The sequence below is a fragment of the Theropithecus gelada genome, chromosome 1 (assembly GCF_003255815.1).
Source record: "Theropithecus gelada isolate Dixy chromosome 1, Tgel_1.0, whole genome shotgun sequence".
In the NCBI taxonomy this organism is placed as follows: Eukaryota; Metazoa; Chordata; class Mammalia; order Primates; family Cercopithecidae; genus Theropithecus; species Theropithecus gelada.
The window spans coordinates 103,103,983-103,123,501 of record NC_037668.1 but is presented as its reverse complement, the minus strand read 5'-3'; the positions used below and the strand labels follow the sequence as shown (position 1 = coordinate 103,123,501).

Here is a 19,519-nt window from a genome sequence, read left to right as displayed (position 1 = left end):
AAATTCAATGTTTCATAACTGGATGATTATGGGCTTCAAAATTAAGGCCACAGATCTGCATTTGGTTAATCTGATAGAGGTTTTTCTCTGAAGCCCCTGTTCCATGAGTTTCTGTAGGTCAGTGGAAAGACTGTTCATTCTGCTTCTCTACATTGGGTTGTAGACAGGAAACCCCTAAAACTGCAGGCTTCAAGTCTGTCTAGAGGACTATTTTCAACCTTATAGGTGAGGCTCCTGTTTTTCTGAGACAGAACAAGATGGCCTTACCACTCTTAAATATAATCGGCAAAGAAAAAACCATGTTTAAAAGTAATATTCCTTTTCTTTTAATGGGTCATAATTAGCTTTTGGTGACCACGACAGAGAGAAAAAAGAAGTGGCTAGAAGTCATTTTATATCATGTTATTTAAACAACTATAGATAGGGAAATCATTTTGCCATCTATAACATGTAACTTGAAATATCACTGTGATTTAGGGAGGTGAGATCAAGAGAAATCAAATTTAAATGTTTGATTTTAATCAAATCAAATCAAAAGAGCAAAGTAGAGATTTTCGGAACTGTACAACTATGTTTTTAAATATAGTTTCTTGGAGCAGCAGGATATATTTAGAATAAGAATACTAATTTTAGCATTTTCAATGATAGAAGTAGAGAATATCTGAGCAACAAATATGTTTCCCAGTTAATTTTAAAAAGTAAATATTAACTTAATGGATCAAAAAATTTCTGATACAAAACATGCCAAATCTTAACAAAAAATGTTTCTGTTTTCCTAATTAATACCTTAAAATTAAATTATTTCATAAATTGTTAAATTTACCCTTTTTACAAAATTATTTAACTTTTGCTACTATTAGAAACTTTTAAAAATAATTTTGGTTTGTTGCTCACGCAACAAAAATTTTTTGTTCTTTGCTGTTGTTTTTTCATATGTTAGTCTTGGGCATATAAATTGCTCTCGAACTGGTTTTATCAAGTGTGAGCCATTATGAAATAGTCACTCTCAAAGGGTCCTTAATGGAACTTAAAAGCACACATAGGGAGGACCCTTGATGTGCCTTGATTGCCTTAGAGGGCTATGCCTGCAGCGTGTGCCTGTACATGTGCAAGACGTGCAAGTATATGTGTTAGCAGGGTAATTGGATGTATGTGAGCAACACACAGCAGAGAGTAACTCTCATCTATTGCTGCTATCAAGAAATACAAAAAAAAAAAAAAAATCTCTTTCCATCTCTTAATATGAAGCTTAGGCAGAAACAGATACTAAAATTACCTTAATATTGAGAACAGAAATAAGAGCTGATCTAGAATGTTTCCCATTATGCTTTCTTATATATCCCCAAACCACTGAGCCACGCATTAGGTTTATAATAGGGTGTTTTGGGAGGAAAGGACTCTAATAATGCAATCTTCAAAGGGAAGATTCACAACTATGGCAGAGCAAACTATCTGGCTGTCATTTGTTTCCCAGCCAGCTTTTAGCTGGATTCACATTAAAGAGTGTCATGTGTATTTCTTTCAAGCTCCAGGGAATTGGAATTCCTGCCAGTACCACCCAGTTGGCCCCCAAAGAAGCAGCTGCTTGATGCTTGACTCAGACTATACTTAATATCCATGCAGAACAGCTCCATGAACTTTTCTCACCTGGAATTGATCACTTGATTATCAGTCACCGCTGAAGTGTCCCGGGCAGCAAAGACCTCAGAATATTGACAATGGTACTCACAGGAACCAGATGCAAATGCATGCTAACAGATCCCACCACCAGATCTTCCCTCAGATTTGAGAAAAAAAAATCCAACTTGATAGTTATTAAAATCCTTCTGAATGGAAGGCAGTGTGGAAGATTTAAAAATATATTGTCACTGTCTGTTGGTTTCTTTTCAGAGCAGTCATTACAACTGCTCAGTTATTTATAGCTTCCACCAGATTATAAGTCCCATGAAGCAAGGAAGGTATCTGCCTTGCTCTCCATCATATAACAGGTGCTTATTAAATGCTTCTTTAATAAGTAAATGAGGTGAGAGAATACTTCATGGGGAATGTAGGATTTGAGTTGTCTTTAGAAGAATACTGAAAGTAGGTATAGGGAATTGAAGAAATAAAGATATTAAAGGCATCAGGAAGAAAACGAGGCTTCCAAAATGATGGAGGGAGAGAGAAAGGGAGGGCAAAGAGGGAGAGAGAGAGAGAAGAGAGAGATATGAGTCTCATGTTTTGACCCTTGAGTTTGTGCACCATTGGGGTGGGGACAGCATGCGATTGTTGATGAGTGACTGAAGCTGCGGAGATAGGTTAGGTCTCGAAGTATAGAATAACAAGTGTTTGAAGCAGGAGGACAATGGAAGCCTCAGGACTGAATACCATACTACAAAGAGGTTGTGAGCCAAGAGGCATGAGGGCTGGGAAGCTTCTTGGTGTGGAGTCCACAATGACTGAGCAATAAGACTCAGAGATGGGAACATATAAAAAAGTCAGTAACCCAAAAGGTAGAATAAAGATATCCTCCATTCACCTAAGGATAAGGACTGTTTCCTTTTCTCCCTCTTATACCACCAAATAGCAAGACCCCTTGCGGTTGGCCACCAGGTGAAGTCTTTCCCTGAGGAAGGACGCATGGGCATGTTGTATAATCTATACACTTGCTACATACTCTTGGGCAAGTTACGTCACCTTTCAGAGACTCAGATTTCTCATCTATAAAACTGGGACATCATCTGCCTCTGGGAATTGGGGTAATGTGAAAATTTAATGTGGTAAGACATCTAAAGTACTAAAAACACAGTACCTAACACATTGCAGAGGAGAGATAGATAGATATGGAAAGAAGCAGAGGTACAAATTATATAGATAGACATATATAGTTTTCTTTCTCCCACTTAGCCTCTTAGCCTTAGACTCTAAAGACTTATGTTTGAGGCCTTGCTCTTCCACTAAGCAAGTGATCATGGGTCTCTGTTTCCTCACCAAACAAAACATGAGAGAATGAACCAGGCAATCTCTCAACTATCTTCAAGTTGTAAGATTCTCTAATTCTCAGATTATAAAGAGGAATGTTTGGGAATCACATATTTAGTCTTTCTAACCATGTAATTTCTCAGGAGAAGTTTCTTAGGAGAGGCAGATAAACTAATCTTTATCTAATCTCATCAACAAGCATTAAGGATGCCATGTCAACACTTTTTGATCCTAGCGGGAAAGGATCTTCCTCCTCACACAGGCAACGAATGTGTCCAAGATCCTTAATTCTTAAGAGAGTAACTCATGACTAAATGGGAAGCTTGAGTACACGAGAGAAACTTCCTGTTTTCCTTTGAGACACTGGAAAATTAAGTGTATCAGCCTCAAACAGAGACACTAGAGTGAATAATGAAAGCACAGGTGGTGACTATAAATGCTGGAAAGTGAGGCTATCAAATGCAGGGAATTACAGTAAAAGCACATTTCTAGATAAATCCTCATGGTGTTTGTCTAATAAGTATGTTATCCCTAGAGCCATAAGCTTTCAGAACATAACCATTGTGTCACAGACAAGGCTCATGGCTCCTCTGATTCAGGACCCTGCCTCAAGCAGGAGCCCAGGAGACTGCAGTGGATACCCTCAGTGGCCCTCTCACTATCTCTCCAACCAGATGGCAGGGACCTCCAGGATGCCAGTCTTATTATTTGGGTCCTGCCACTGCCCTCATCATGGGGTCTTACACAGAGGTGGCAGTCAATAAATATAGGCTAAATGAATAAAAAAGTAGCAGGTATGCCCCAAAAGTTGGAGTTAACCTCAATAATAGCTAATAGTTTGATGCTGTATGAAGCTGTCTAAACCATTGTTTCATATTTTCAGCCTATATGAATTTGAATGATTAGTGAAGGAGTGCTTATGTTCATTTGTTCTAAACAGTTCTTCCTGCTTTGACGCATCCCCTCAAGCAGCCCTTGGTCTGATGGGAGAGGTGGCAGTTGCATAAATATAAAATTCAAAGCAGAATGTGAATCATCAGAAAGTCAGCAAAGCATCATGAGTATTTAAAGGAAAGGATGAGTTTCAGGGAAATAGACATGTTTTGTGGACTAAGTGGTATTTGTGTCAGGTCTTCAGGAGTTATAAAATTTTGAGTAACAGAAATAAAAGGGGTAAGATGGCACTTCAAGCAAAGAATTGAGCCCAACAAGGCATGAAGGCAGAAAGTGAAAAATGCATCCTGAAAGCAACTAGTTAGATAAATGTAGGTTTGAGATTCTGGGAGTTAAGGCAAAACACAGGTTGGAGTTATATTGTGAAGAGATTTTTTTTTAATACTGAATTATGCAAGCCATATTTTAGCAAGAAAGATGAGAAGAATAGTTTAGAATACAAACCCAAAAATCAGATTAAAAAGGAAACCATCTGGATTCTGGGGCTCTCCTTAGAAGTCTACGTGCCTCGCTCTTCAAAGTGCGATAGGGGACCAGCAGTTTTACATTACCTTGGAGCTTATTAGAAATGTGGAACCTACAGAATCAGAATCTACATTTGAATGGGATCCACAGGTGATTCTGGTGCACATTAAGATTTAAGAAGCGAGGTCAAAGGAGAACTGGGCAGAGCCTGAACCTAAGTGGCTGCTCAAAGATGGCAGAGAGGAGACAGGAGAGAGATGTGGAAAGGCAATGTGCTGGGATCATCTGAGGCAGCTGACACTTTACGCTAGGGACCAAAAGAACAGTGGGGTCATTTTCGGGAATCTCAGGAGGGAAACATGTAGGGCTCATGGGATGACAGATGATAATTTCACTTCACATAGAGAGATGAAGAAGCCTGCAGGAAGTATCCAGATATAGATGTCCAAAAGGCAACTGGAAAAGCATATTAGCTCATAAATAAAATCCTCTTGCACTTTATCTCTGCAACAGACATTCAGATGAAAAATGTAATAAATCACCTAGCCGGGCATGGTGTCTCATGCCTGTAATCCCAGCATTTTGGAAGGCCGAGCCAGCAGATCACCTGAGGTCAGGAGTTCAAGGCCAGCCTGGTCAACATGGCAAAACCCCATCTCTACTAAAAATACAAAAATTAGCCTGGCATGATGGCACACATCTGTAATCCCAGCTACTCAGTAGGCTGAGTCAGGAGAATCACTTGAGCCCAGGAGGCGGAGGCTGCAGTGAGCTGAGATCACACCACTGCACTCCAGCCTGGGCAACAGAGCGAGACTCTGTCTCAAAGGAAAAAAAAGAAAAAAAAAAAAAGCATAGCGCCTGGACACAATGTATGAAAAAAGTAAAAAATAAAAAAAATTGCTTAAAATGTTATAAAAGAACAACAAAATATCACAACTAAAAGGAAGAATAGATGTCATCCAGTCCAATCCCCTTCTGTGATGGGAGGAATCACAGGTCCAGGAAGGGGCACTCATTTTGACAGGTGACTCGGAAGAGAAATAACATTAAGTCACCTGACTGCAAACTCAGGGTTTACTGCACTTCACTGTTATTCTGATAAAAAAGGCCTTGGGAACTAGAAACATTGGTGTTGGGTTCAAGGAGATATGGCTAGAAATCCAGAAAGAATCAATGGAAGTCTTAGTAAATGGCTCAGTAGGAACACTTGAGGAATTTTATAACAAGCCTCTGCATCATGTACAGACCTTGGTCAGGTTTCAGGGCTATTTCAGAATGTACTTGGTATTGGCATACCAAAACCAACTCTAATCTGAAATGCTTATTATATGACAACTATATTAATTAACATTTACATACCACTTAGTAGGTGCCACTCACTGTTCCAGATGTCTTACATGTATTTAATAACTTAAAACAACTATATGAAATAGGTACTGATATTCTCCATTTTATAGATGGAGAAATTAAGGCACAAATAACTTATCCAATGTCACAGGGCTCATCAGAGGTGGAGCTAGGATTCAAATATGTAACAATTTATTTTCTTCTTAGAAGATTGGCTATATATTTTTTTTCTCCTTTTCATGTAAAACTATAAAACTTTCTGCAAGAATCAATTCTAACTGTGCAGACTGTTGAGCTAACAGACATGCTTGGTTTTGGGCAGTTTATGGTTATGCTTTGGTCTATATCCTCTTTGGCTAATCCCTGTGCAATTTTGATCTAACACTGGCTTCTGGCCAATGATGACAATCCACTTTCATATCCTTTTTAATATTCTTTAGTCCCATTATCTTTAGGTCATTTCTAATGACCATCTTCTTAGTAAACTTCGCCTCTAACATGTTTTAGTAACAGGAGACAGGAAAAGACACACAGCTTCTGTTGTTTTGAAGAATAAAGCCTTCTTAACTGTGTTTTCCCTTTTTTGGCTTTGGAGCTGAGATTTCTGTTCAGTGGGGTTTAGTTTCCTCAGATCAGGATCAAGGGCACTGGCTGCGGTTGGCTCCCTCCCTCCATCCTGAGGAAGAGCTTCCAGCATGCCACCTGTGCCTCCTTTGTAGCATCGCATGGTAAAACGTGCTCCAACCGTGTTTCCCTTGGAAGGCGCTGGCACTGCTCCTCTGAAATAAATCCTCTCAGCTGGAGAGAGTGGGGACTGCGGGTGGGGTGCAGAGGCAAGGCCATATTATGGGGACCTTCATTAATGGCATTGTGGGTTGCCTTGATTTTCCACACGTCTGACCAAGTCAATTTCCTGTCTTGGATCCTTTTCCTTCTTGTCAAATTCCAAGTTTTTTGCTCTCCATTCTTGGCCTGGCTGTGTGGGTGATCGATTTTAATTTTTCTGCTTAAAATGTACCAAGTGTTTGCCTTTTGGAAAGGAGTACAGAGAAGTGTCAGGGGAAGGGCTCAAAGTTTAATGTTTTCTAAATGATAAAACCAAAATTCTCTTCTCTTCCCCTCCTCTCTCTCATCTCTTTTCCTTTCTTGTAAATTTTTGAAAATTTTATTTTTTAGGTTGACATACAATACAATCAACCTTTTAAGTGTATATTCTATGAATTTAAACAAACGTAGAGTCATGTAACTATCACCATAATCTTTCCTTTGTTTAAACTCAAACTCTTTGAACAAAATATTAAGTAAATATGCTAATGTCTTACATTACATAAAATTATTATTAGCACAAGATGTGGTTATTATCTTCCCCAAAGAGGATTATTTTATTCATTAAGACATTTTTAAACATTGTAACATTTTGTTTATCTCTAAGAAAAAGTTCCAGCTCTAGAATATACAGATATATGTAGACAAGATCAACATTTTCATGGTTTAATAAAATTAATTCTACTACATGTACCTTTAAATTTCTTTTTCTCCTTTGGTCTGGTATGAATGATGTTTTCATGGTTTGTTTCGAAGAATCTTGTTTTCATTACTTTGAGCAGTTATTTATTTAGGACAAGATAAATGATATCTGGTTGAGAAATGGTATTTACATCCCATAATACAGAAAACAATCTTGTGAAAACAAAATAAGCAGAGGGACACAAATGTCAAGTTTGACTATCACTTCAAATCAATTTCCAAATTTGGGAGGAGTAATCAACACATGAAAATGTAGCCAAGTGGAATGATCTATCTGTTGCTTTTTCTTCAAAAACAAAAATATAGGGCAAAAATTTTGATTATTAAATACTTTGCATGATTCTGAATGGCAATAAAAAGCCCAAAAAAGTCTATTTAAGTAATCTTGACTTTTAGGTTCTAAAGAAAAAAGTTTTTTCACATTTATTTATTCAAGCGTCCTTCCACACTCTATCGTTTCCTTGGCCTCTCATTCTTTAAGACCCAGCTAAAAGGAATCGTTCCCTGAAAAGATTTGCTTTTTCCTCAGAGTTAGCGATTATCTCATCTGTGTTCAGCTCAAATATTTCCTGGAGCATTGAACATTTTGTGTCACAATAATCTATTTATAAGTCTGTCTTTCTTCTTTGGCTGTGAGGAACTGGAGGTAGGGGCCATATCTTATTTACCCTTATTTTGACAAGGTCTTTGCAAACAATTCAACTGTTAATGAATTAACAATAAATGAGTAAATAGCACCGAACAGTTGATTAAATGACCAATATTCACGCAGTATTAGTGTTAGGTGATATTCAATATTAGTGTTAGAATTAACAAAACTGCCCTGATGTTTGCCTTCATAGAGATTACAGTATGATGAGGGAGAAGACAATGATAGATATCAATCTTAGAAAGGATGTCTTTTTCCTGATTGATAGACTACATTTTAAATCAAGTCAGTTATTATGCTTTCTATTATTGTTTTTTATGACATCACTAACATTTGATATTACTGTGATGAGATTTTAGTTTCAGCAAAGGGCTATTAGATATTTTCTAATTTCAATCTAAAAAGAAAATATTTAACTGTTTTTATTTTGTGACTTTTCTTGTTTCAGTTACTAATAGATGATGCTGAAAATCATCTTTAGACACCCTATCCATAAATTAAATTGTACACACCAGCTGCATGTGCTATGTGTGCTAAAATCAATAGAATGGGCTGCTAGTTCCTTTCTCCTCACTAAAAGAATTATTATATAATTGAATTATATTTATGATGATAATTAATAGTTTGTTTGGCTGGTCTAGTAACCTACATCCAAATTTTGATGGCAAACTTTCTCTTTAGAAAATGACTTGATTAAACACAAGAAAACAAAGGGAAAGTAAGGATCATAATTTTCTGTTTACTCGCTGTTATCTTATTTTCCTTTAACCCAAGAAAGAAGCAGCCTGCTTATGTTTTGATAATGCTGTTTATCTGTCACATGATGCAGGAAGAAGCCAGCTGTTTCCTATAAAGATATCTTGGAAAATAGCAATATGACTGTCTATAATGGCAAATGCTATCTGATACCGTCTCTAGGGGGTAGTTCTTGTTGAAATTTTGTGGGAGGGTTTTCTAAACAGCAGGCCAAGATGTCAAAAATGGTTACTTGGTTACTGCTGATACATGCCAAAGTCAATGTAAAATATGTAAAGAGGAAAATAAAATCCTATTTGAGAGAAGAAGGAAAGGTTCAGAAGACAGTTCAGAACAGGCAGTGTCCACAGAGTGTGTTAAGACGGAATTGATTTTTAAAAGTCTGAGAGTGGGGCTGAACACTCAAGCTGTGAACACAGTCATTGGTGCCCAGATCTTTTCATAGATGTTTTCATAATGGAAGTCCTCAGGATCTGAATGTGATGACAGAGGGAAGGGAAAACAAAGCTCAGAAGACCTCACATGTTTGGAGCTTTGTCATTTCATATAGGTTAATTTTCCAATGGAGAACATTAAAGAATTCTCTTCACAGTCACCAAAGAGGAATAGTGCCTGTACCTGGAGAGCACTGGGCCCAGGAATGGGTTCCATAAGGACAAAAGAAGACATATGGAGGACAGGCAGTTCCAAGGGAGGGAGCCCAAGAGAGAGAGAATTGTGAAGCTGTGGCCCATGAGAAAAGAGCCTGGAGAAAAGTAGTTCAGGAGAAACAGGACGGGCTTCCCTCAAAAGTTCCCAGAGCTGTTGTAGAAAGTCTTGGCCTGTAAGTTCCTAAAGGCTGGACTAGACTCTATAGAAAGAATTTACAAGGTATATATTTCATCTGAACATAAGTAAAATTCATTTGTTGGATGAGCAACATGTATGGGTATAAATACAAACTAAAGTTGACATTTGACTCCCGCTCGCTCTTAAAAATCTTCTCATTGAGTGTGGTCTTTCCCTGCCCCGGATAAAAAGCCCTCTAGGTAAACGAAAGTTTTACAGCCACTTAATATGGGGAAAAAAAAAAAAAAAAGGCAAAACAAAACAAAGCAAAAACAAAGCAGCAACAACAACAACAACAACAAACCCAGTAATTTAAAATGAAAGGGATGTCATGGGAGTATGACATTTCTCTATTTCTTTGCCTCATGCTTTTTCTCCTCCCATAGCCAGCTCACCATGATTTCTGACCCTTCCATGTAGAAGGAAGAGAAGGAAGGACAGATGAAGGGGCATGGAAGCCACTGTGACTGTGCTGCTATGATGGTTCACCTTCCCTGGGGCTGGCAGGTGATTAAGCTGACTCTTTTGTGCTCCTCAGGGATCTTCCTTATTCCTGTTTATCTCATGTCTGCAGTTTCCTTGACCTGGGTGAACGCAGTCTAGTTTAACTGTTTCTCCTTTCCCCTCTGTCCCTAGGAATCTTCCTTCAGCTTCTTTTCTGTTGGGGCTTTAGTATCTTTCAGGTGACCCCACTGAACAAGATCTAAGAAAACTCCCACGCAGTCCTGTTTTCACACACTGACAATCTTACTAACACAACAGCAATTCTTCTCCATTTCACTGGTAAAGTAACTGGCCATGTCTTTCTCTCCTCATGCTCCCTTGCTCCAGTATGCCTGCCAACCAGAAGTAACAAGACTCAAATTCTCCAAATGAACCCACGGGAGCCTCTTTCCCTTGAACTGAGATGATGAGAAGGAAAGGGATCCCCCAATACTTTCCTCACAAGACCCTTTCCAATAGCCAACAACTTGAATCTTCTATACCCTCTATGCTGCAGACATGTCTTGTAGTAATTTCTCAGCCAAGATAGTCTGTCATTTTGGAATGTGGCATCTGTTGTCAACAGAAACCAAAATAGGAAGAGTTCCATGTTAACACCCTATAACCCAATGCAGGACTGTTTCTGATAAATAGCATACTGTGTATCATGCTGAGTTGGGAGCTGGACTCATTTGGTAGTTTTCAAACTTTACTGGTGCCAAGTTTTGCAATTTTATGGCAGTGCTTTGGCACTATTTATTTGGAAATAAGAAGGAAGCCTCAAGTGGTGCTCTGGTTCTGCCACCTTCATGTCAACTGAAGTCGTTCAGCTTTTGATTTTTGTATGTTGAGTTTTAACATTAAGATTTCACTAGGATAATGTTACGCTGCCAAAAAGAGGCTGCTTACTGGGTAGACTCATCTTAATCATTGATTAATTCACTCATCTGTCTATTCTGAGCAAGATACCAGTCTAGGCAGTTTCACTCTGATCCTGGGAGTTTAGAACTGCTACTGCAGCTAATCAGCAGGGCTTCCAACTATAAGTGAAAACAGCTCTGCACAGGTCAGCCACTTTTTCACTGGACAAGCTTAAAGGAGTTACTGAAACGTTCTGTACTTCAGTTTTCTCACCTGTTAAATACCTGTCTGGTAGTATTGTTTTGAATTGTGTGTGTCAAGTGCCCTGCATGGTATTTCCTGAGTGCATGTATGTTGGCACTCAGGAAATCACAGCTACATGGCCTTTCAAAGCTGTCTTGGAAGCTAACAAGCAAAGTTCTCAGAAACCATCCTCTCCTGTGTCATTAATTTGAAGGCCCTTGCTCTGGTGACACCTGTGACAAGGGGACATCATGTCCTCTCAAACCATTTCCTTCTCCCATACCCTAAGTGACAGACTGAAACAGTTTCCTTGGAGATTTTTATTGTGGGTGTAGGGCATAAAGGAAATATCTCCCCAACTTGAATGCAGACCAGGAGCAAGAAATCAGAAGCACCATTTACTGAATAGGGAATCCTTTCCCCATTACTTGTTTTTAACAGCTTTGTCAAAGATCAGATGGTTGAAGGTGTGCAGCCTTATTTCTGGTGTCTCTATTGTTCCGTTGTTCTATGTGTCTGTTGTACCAGTACCATGCTGTTTTGGTTACAGTGGCCCTGTAGCGTAGCTGAAAGTTGGGTAATGTGAGACCTCCAGCTTTGTTCTTCTTACTTAGGATTGCTTTGGTTATTTGGGCTCTTTTTGGGTTCCATATGAATGTTAAAATAGTTTTTTTCTAGTTCTATGAAAAATGTCATTGGCAGTCTGATAGGAATAGCATTGGATCTATAAATTGCTTTGGGCAGTACAGCCATTTTTAATGATATTGATTCTTCCAATCCATGAGCATTAAATATTTTTCCACTTGTTTGTTTCATTTCTGATTTCTTTGAGCATTGTTTTGTAATTCTCATTGTAAAGATCTTTTACCTCCCTGGTTAGCTGCATTCCTAGGTATTTTATTCTTTTTGTGGCAATTGTGAATAGGATTGCATTCTTCATTTGGCTCTTGGCTTGGCTATTATTGGTGTATAGGAATGCTAATAATTTTTGTGCTTTAATTTTTTATCCTGAAACTTTGCTGGAGCTGTTTATAGGCTAACGGAGCTTTTGGGTTGAGACTCTGGGGTTTTCTATATATAAGATTATGTCATTTACAAACAGAAACAATTTGACTTCCTCTCTTCCTATTTGAATGCCCTTTATTTTTTTTCTCTTGCCTGATTGTCCTGGTCAGGACTTCTAATACTATATTGAACAGGAGTGGTGAGAGAGGGCATCCTTGTCTTGCACTGGTTTTCAACAAGAATGCTTCCAGCTTTTACCCATTCAGTATGATGTTGGCTGTGGGTTTGCCATAGATGATGCTTATTATTTTGAGGTATGTTCCCTCAATACCTAGTTTATTGAGGTAATCATATGTGGTTTGCCTTCAGTTCTGCTTATGTGATGAATCGTATTTATTGATTTGCATATCTTGAGCCAACCTTGCATCCCAGGGATAAAGCCTACTTGATCTTGGTGGATTAGCTTTTTGATGTGCTGCCAGATTCTGTTTGTCAGTATTTTGTTGAGGATTTCTGCATCAATGTTCATCAAGAATATTAACCTGAAGTCTTCTTTTTCTGTTGTGTCTCTGCCAGGTTTGGGTATCAGGGTGATGTTGGCCTCACATAATGAGATGAGGAGTCCCTCCTCAATTTTTGGAATAGTTTCAGTGAGAATAATACCAGCTCTTCTTCATACATATGGTAGAATTTGGCTTTGAGTCTGTCTGGCCCTGAGCTTTTTTTTTTTTTTTTCCCCGCTTTGGTTGGTAGACTATTTATTACTGATTGAATTTTAAAGCTTGTTATTGGTCTGTTCAGGGAATCAATTTCTTCCTGGTTCAGTCTTGGATGGGTGTATGTGCCCAAGAATTTAACCATCTCTTCCAGGTTTTCTAGTTTGTGTGCATAGTGGTGTTTATAGTACTTTCTGATGGTTAATTTTATATCTGTGGGGTCAGTGGTAACATCCCCTTTGTCATTTCTAATTGTTTTTATTTGCATCTTCTCTCTCTTCTTATTAGTTCAGCTAGTGGCCTATCTTATTAATTTTTCAGAAAAACACCAGCTGCTGGATTTGTTGATCTTTTGAATGGTCTTCTGTGTCTTGGTCTCCTTCAGTTCAGCTCTGATTTGTGTTATTTCTTGTCTTCTGCTAGGTTTGAGGTTGGTTTGCTCTTGCATCTCTAGTTCTCTTAGTTATGATGTTAAGTTGTGACTCTGAGATCTAACTTTTTGATGTGGACATTTAATGCTATAAATTTCCCTCTTACCACTACCTTAGCTGTGTCCCAGAGGTTCTGGTATATTGTATCTTTGTTCTCCTTAGTTTCAAAGAACTTCTTGATTTCTGTCTTAATTTCATTATTTACCACAAAGTTAATCAGAAGCATGTTGTTTAATTTTCATGTAATTGTGTGGTTTTGAGAAATTCTTTTAGTCTTGATTTCTAATTTTATTGCTTTATGGTTTGAAAGTATGTTTGGTATGATTTCAGTTTTTTTCTATTTGCTAAGGATTCTTTTATGTCTGATTGTTTGTTCTATTTTACAGTATGTGTCATGTGGCAATGAGAAGAATGTACATTCTGTTGTTTTGGGATGGAGAACTCCGTAGAGGTCTATCAGATCCATTTTGTCTAATGTTGAGTTCAGGTCCTGAATATCATTGCTAATTTTCTGCCTTGGCCTAATACTGTCAGTGGATTGTTGATGTCTCCACCATTATTGTGTGGGAGTCTAAGTATCTTTGTGAGTCTCTAAGAACTTGGTTTATGAATCTGGGTGCTTCTGTTTTGGGTGCATATATATTTAGGATAGTTAGGTCTTCTTGTTGAATTGCACGCTTTACCATTATTGTCATGCCCTCTTTTGTCTTTTTTTACCTTTGTGGTTTAAAATCTGTTTTGTCTGAAATTAGGATTGCAACCCTTGCTTTTATCTGATTTCCATTTGCTTGGTAGATTTTCCTCCATGCCTTTATTCTGAGCCTATGGATGTCATTGCATGTGAGATATGTGTTTTGAAAACAGCATCCTGTTGGGTCTTGGTTTTCTATCTACCTTACCACTCTGTGCTTTTTAAGTTGGGGCATTTAGCCCATTTACATTCAAAGTTAATATGAATATGTGTACATTTGATCCTGCCATTCTGCTGTTAGGTGGTTATTACGCTGGCTTGTTTGTGTGGTTGCTTTATAGTGTCACTGCTCTGTTCACTTAAGTGTGTTTTTGTATTGGCTGGTAATGGCCTTTCCTTTCCATATTTAGTGCTCCTTTCAAGATCTTTTGTCAGGCAGGTCTAGTGGTAACAAACTACCTTACCATTTGCTTATAGGGAAAGGATTTTATTTCTTTTTTGGTAAGAAAGCTTAGTTTGGCTGGATATGTAATTCTTAGTTGAATATTTTTTTCTTTAAGAACATTATATAGGCTCTCAATCTCTTCCGGCTTTTAAGGTTTCTGCTGAGCAGCTTGCTGTTAGCCTGATGAGGTTCGCTTTGTAGGTGACTTGCCTTTTCTCTCTAACTGCCTTTAACATTCCTTTCTTTTATTTTGACCTTAGAAAATCTGATGATTATGTGTCTTGGGGGTGATCTTCTTCTGTAGAATCTTGCAGAGTTATCTGTATTTCTTGAGTTTGACTGTTGACTTCTCTAGAGAGGTTGGGGAAGTTTTTATAAATGAAAACCTGGAACAGTTTTCAGGTTGTTTGTGCCCTCCCCATCTCTTTGAGGGATGCCAATGATTAAAAATATGGAACACTCCACACATTTGCATATCATCCTTGTGTAGGAGTCATGCTAATCTTCTCTGTATCATTCCAATTTTAGTACAGGTGCTGTTAAAGTGAACACATAAGCCAAGTTTTCTAATAACAGCAAGGCAGATGACTGTTCCCCAAGGGCAGCTGGCTCCTAAGAAAGAGGAGTGAACAGCTAACCATTCTCACTAGTCCTCCTAACCTCACTCATCTAATATTTCTGTTTCTGTAGGAAGGAATAAAGGGTGGAGCAATCAGCCAATGTGTTTAGAGAAAATTTCTTGTTATGAAAACAATCCTAAAATTCATATGGAACCAAAAAAGAACCAAAAGGATCTCACATAGCCAAGGCAAGACTAAGCAAAAAGAACAAACCTGGAGGCATCACACTACCAGACTTCAAACTATACTACAAGGCTATAGTTACGAAAGCGGCATGGTACTGGTATAAAAATAGGCATGTAAGGGCCAGGCGCAGTGGCTTATCCCTGTAATCCCAGCACTTTGGGAAGCTGAGGTAGGCAGATTACCTGAGGCTAGGAGTTTGAGACCAGCCTCACCAACATGGAGAAACCCCATTTCTACTAAAAATATGAAATTAACTGGGTGTGGTGGCACATGCCTGTAATCCCAGTAATCCCAACTACTTGGGAGGCTGAGGCAGAAGAATTGCTTGAACCTGGGAGGTGGAAGTTGTAGTGAGCCGAGATTGTGCCATTGCACTTCAGCCTGGGCAACAAGAGTGAAACTTCATCTCAAAAACAAAACAAAACAAACAAAAACAGAAATAGGCATGTAGACTAATGAAACAGAATACAGAACCTAGAAATAAAGTTAAATATTTACAGTCAACTGATCTTTGACCAAGTAAACAAAAACATAAAGTGGGGAAAGGACACTCTATTCAACCAACAGTGCTAGGATAATTGGCAAGCCACATGTAGAAGAATGAAGCTGGATCCTCATCTCTCACATTACACAAAAATCAACTGAAGATGGATCAAATACTTAAATCTAAGACCTGAAACCATAAAACTTCAAGAAGATAACATTGGAAAAACTCTTCTCAATGTTAGCTTAGGCAAAGAATTCATGACTAAGAACCCAAACAGAAATGCAACAAAAACAAAGATAAATGGATGGGACCTAATTAAACTAAAAATCTTCTGCACAGCAAAAGAAATAATCAGCAAACAGACAACATACAGAATGGGAGAAAATTTTTGTAATCTATGCACCCAACAAAGGACTAATATACAGAATCTACAAGGAGCTCAAAAAATAAAGCAAGAAAAAGAACAAAACGGAGGTCTGTTCCAAGATGGCCGAATAGGAACAGGAACAGCTCTGGTCTGCAGCTCTCAGCATGATTGATGCAGAAGACAGGTGATTTCCGCATTTCCAACTGAGGTACCTGGTTCGTCTCATTGGGACTGGTTGTAAAGTGGGTGCAGTCCATGAAGGGCGAGTAAAAGCAGGGCGGGGCATCGCCTCTCCCGGGAAGTGTAAGAGGTTGGGGGATTTTCCTTTCCTAGCCAAGGGAAGCCATGACAGACTGTACCAGGAAAACCGGGACATTGCCACCTAAACACTGTGGTTTTCCAATGGTCTTAGCAAATGGCACACCAGGAGATTATATCCCACTCCTGGCTCAGTGGGTCCCATGCCCATGGAGCCTTGCTCACTGCTAGTCCCAGATTGAACTGTGAGATGGCAAGTCTAGCTGGGGGAGGGGTGTCCACCATTGCTGAGGCTTGACTAGGTAAACAAAGCAACCAGGAAGCTCGAACTGGGTAGAGCCCACCACAGCTCAAGGAGGCCCACCTGCCTCTGTAGACTCCACCTCTGGGGGTAGGGTATAGCTGAACAAAAGGCAGCAGAATCTTCTGCAGACTTAAACATCGCTATCTGACAGCTCTGAAGAGAGCAGTGGTTCTCCCAGCACAGTGTTTAAGGTCTGAGAATCAACAGACTGCCTCCTCAAGTGGGTCCCTGATCCCTGTGTAGCCTAACAGTAGGGGCCGACTGACACCTGATACAGCCTGGTGCCCCTCTGAGATGAAGCTTCCAAAGGAAGGATCAGGCAGCAATATTTGCTGTTCTGCAATATTTGCTGTTCTGCAGCCTCCGCTGGTGATACCCAGGCAAATAGGGTCTGGAGTGGACCTCCAGCAAACTCCAAAAGACCTGTAGCTAAGGAATCTGACTGTTAGAAGGAAAATTAGCCAACAGAAAGGAATAGCATCAATATCAACAAAAAAGGACACCCACACCAAAACCCCATCTGTAGGTCACCATCATCAAAGACCAAAGTTAGACAAAACCACAAAGATGGGGATAAACCGGAGCAGAAAAGTTGAAAATTCTAAAAACCAGAGCTCCCCTTCTCCTCCAAAGGATCGCAGCTCCTTGCCAGCAACAGAACAAAGCAAGACAGAGAATGACTTTGACGAGTTGACAGAAGTAGGCTTCAGAAAGTCAGTAATAACAAATTTCTCCAAGCTAAAGGAGGGTGTTCAAACCCACCACAAGGAAGCTAAAAAACTTGAAAAAAGATTAGATGAATAGAAAGACTCGTCTTTCGAAAGACGAAAGAAAGATTAGACGAATAACTAGAATAAACAGTGTAGAGAAGACCTTAAATGACCTGATGGAGCTGAAAACCATGGCACGAGAACTATGTGACACATGCACAAGCTTCAGTAACCAATTCAATCAAGTGGAAGAAAGGGTATTAGTGACTGAAGATCAAGTTAATGAAATAAAGTGAGAAGAGAAGTCGAGAGAAAAAAGAGTAAAAAGAAACAAACAAAGCCTCCAAGAAATATGGGACTATGTGAAAAGACCAAATCTACGTTTGATTGTTGTACCTGAAAGTGATGGGGAGAATGGAACCAAGCTGGAAAACACTCTTCAGGATATTATTCAGGAGAACTTCCCCAACCTAGCAAGGCAGGTCAACATTAAATTGAGGAAATAGAGAGGACACCACAAAGATACTCCTCGAGTAGAGCAACACCAAGACACATAATTGTCAGATTCACCAAGGTTGAAAGGAAGGAAAAAATGCTAAGGGCAGCCATAGAGAAAGGTTGGATGACCCACAAAGGGAAGCCCATCAGACTAACAGCAGATCTCTCTGCAGAAACCGTATAAGCCAGAAGAGAGTTGGGGTCAATATTCAACATTCTTAAAGAAAAGAATTTTCAACCGAGAATTTCATATCCAGCCAAACTAAGCTTCATAAGTGAAGGAGAAATAAAATCCTTTACAGACAAGCAAATGCTGAGAGATTTTGTCACCACCAGGCCTGCCTTACAAGAGCTCCTGGAGGAAGCACTAAACACAGAAAGGAACAACCGGTACCAGCCACTGCAAAAACAGGCCAAATCGTAAAGACAATTGAAGCTGGGAAGAAACTGCATCAACTAACGGGCAAAATAACCAACTAACATCATAATGACAGGATCAAATTCACACACAACAACATTAACCTTAAATGTAAATGGGCTAAATACTCCAATTAAAAGACACAGACTGGCAAATTGGATAAAGAGTCAAGACCCATCAGTGTGCTGTATTCAGGAGACCCATTTCATGTGCAGAGACATAGTAGGTTTAAAATAAAGGGATGGAGGAAGATCTACCAAGCATAAGGAAAGCAAAGAAAGGTGGGGGTTTCAATCCTAGTCTCTGATAAAACAGACTTTAAACCAACAAAGATCAAAAGAGACAAAGAAGGCCATTACATAATGGTAAAGGGATCAATTCAACAAGAAGACCTAACAATTCTAAATATATATGCATCCAATACAGGAGCACCCAGGTTCATAAAGCAAGTCCTGAGAGACCTAAAAAGAGACTTAGACTCCCACAAAATAATAATGGGAGAATTTAACACCCCACTGTCAATAGTAGACAGATCAATGAGACAGAAGGTTAACAAGGATATCCAAGACCTGAACTCAGCTTTTAACCAAGCAGACCTAATAGACATCTACAGAACTCTCCATCACAAATCAACAGAATATACATTCTTCCACACACCACATAGCACTTATTGCAAAATTGACCACATAGTTGGAAGTAAAGCACTCCTCAGCAAATGTAAAAGAACAGAAATCACAACAACCTATTTTTCAGACCACAGTGCAATCAAATTAGAACTCAGGATTAAGAAACTCACTCAAAACTGCACAACTACATGGAAACTGAACTACCTGCTCCTGAATGACTACTGGGTAAATAACGAAATGAAGGCAGAAATAAAGATGTTCTTTGAAACCAATGAGAACAAAGACACAACATACCAGAATCTCTGGGACACATTTAAAGCAGTATGTAGAGGGAAACTGATAGCACTAAATGCCCACAAGAGAAAGGAGGAAAGATCTAAAATTTACACCCTAACATCACAATTAAAAGAACTAGAGAAGCAAGAAAAAACACATTCAAAAGCAAACAGAAGGCAAGAGAAAACCAAGATCAGAGCAAAACTGAAAGCGTTAGAGACACAATAAATCCTTTAAAAAATCAATGAATCCAGGAGCTGGTTTTTTGAAAAGATCAACAAAATTGATAGGCTACTAGCAAGACTAATAAAGAAGAAAAGAGAGAGGAATCAAATAGACACTGCTGGTGGGACTGTAAACTAGTTCAACCATTGTGGAAGACAGTGTGGTGATTCCTCAATGAT

At 38.9% G+C, this 19,519-nt stretch overlaps 1 non-coding gene across 1 annotated transcript; it reads right to left on the bottom strand.

The window, feature by feature from the left end:
• Window positions 1-14,810: 14,810 nt before the first annotated feature.
• LOC112615331 lies at window positions 14,811-14,917 on the bottom strand. The gene has a single exon (XR_003117324.1). It is a non-coding gene; the product is annotated as a U6 spliceosomal RNA (small nuclear RNA).
• Between the last annotated feature and the right edge of the window lie 4,602 nt (window positions 14,918-19,519).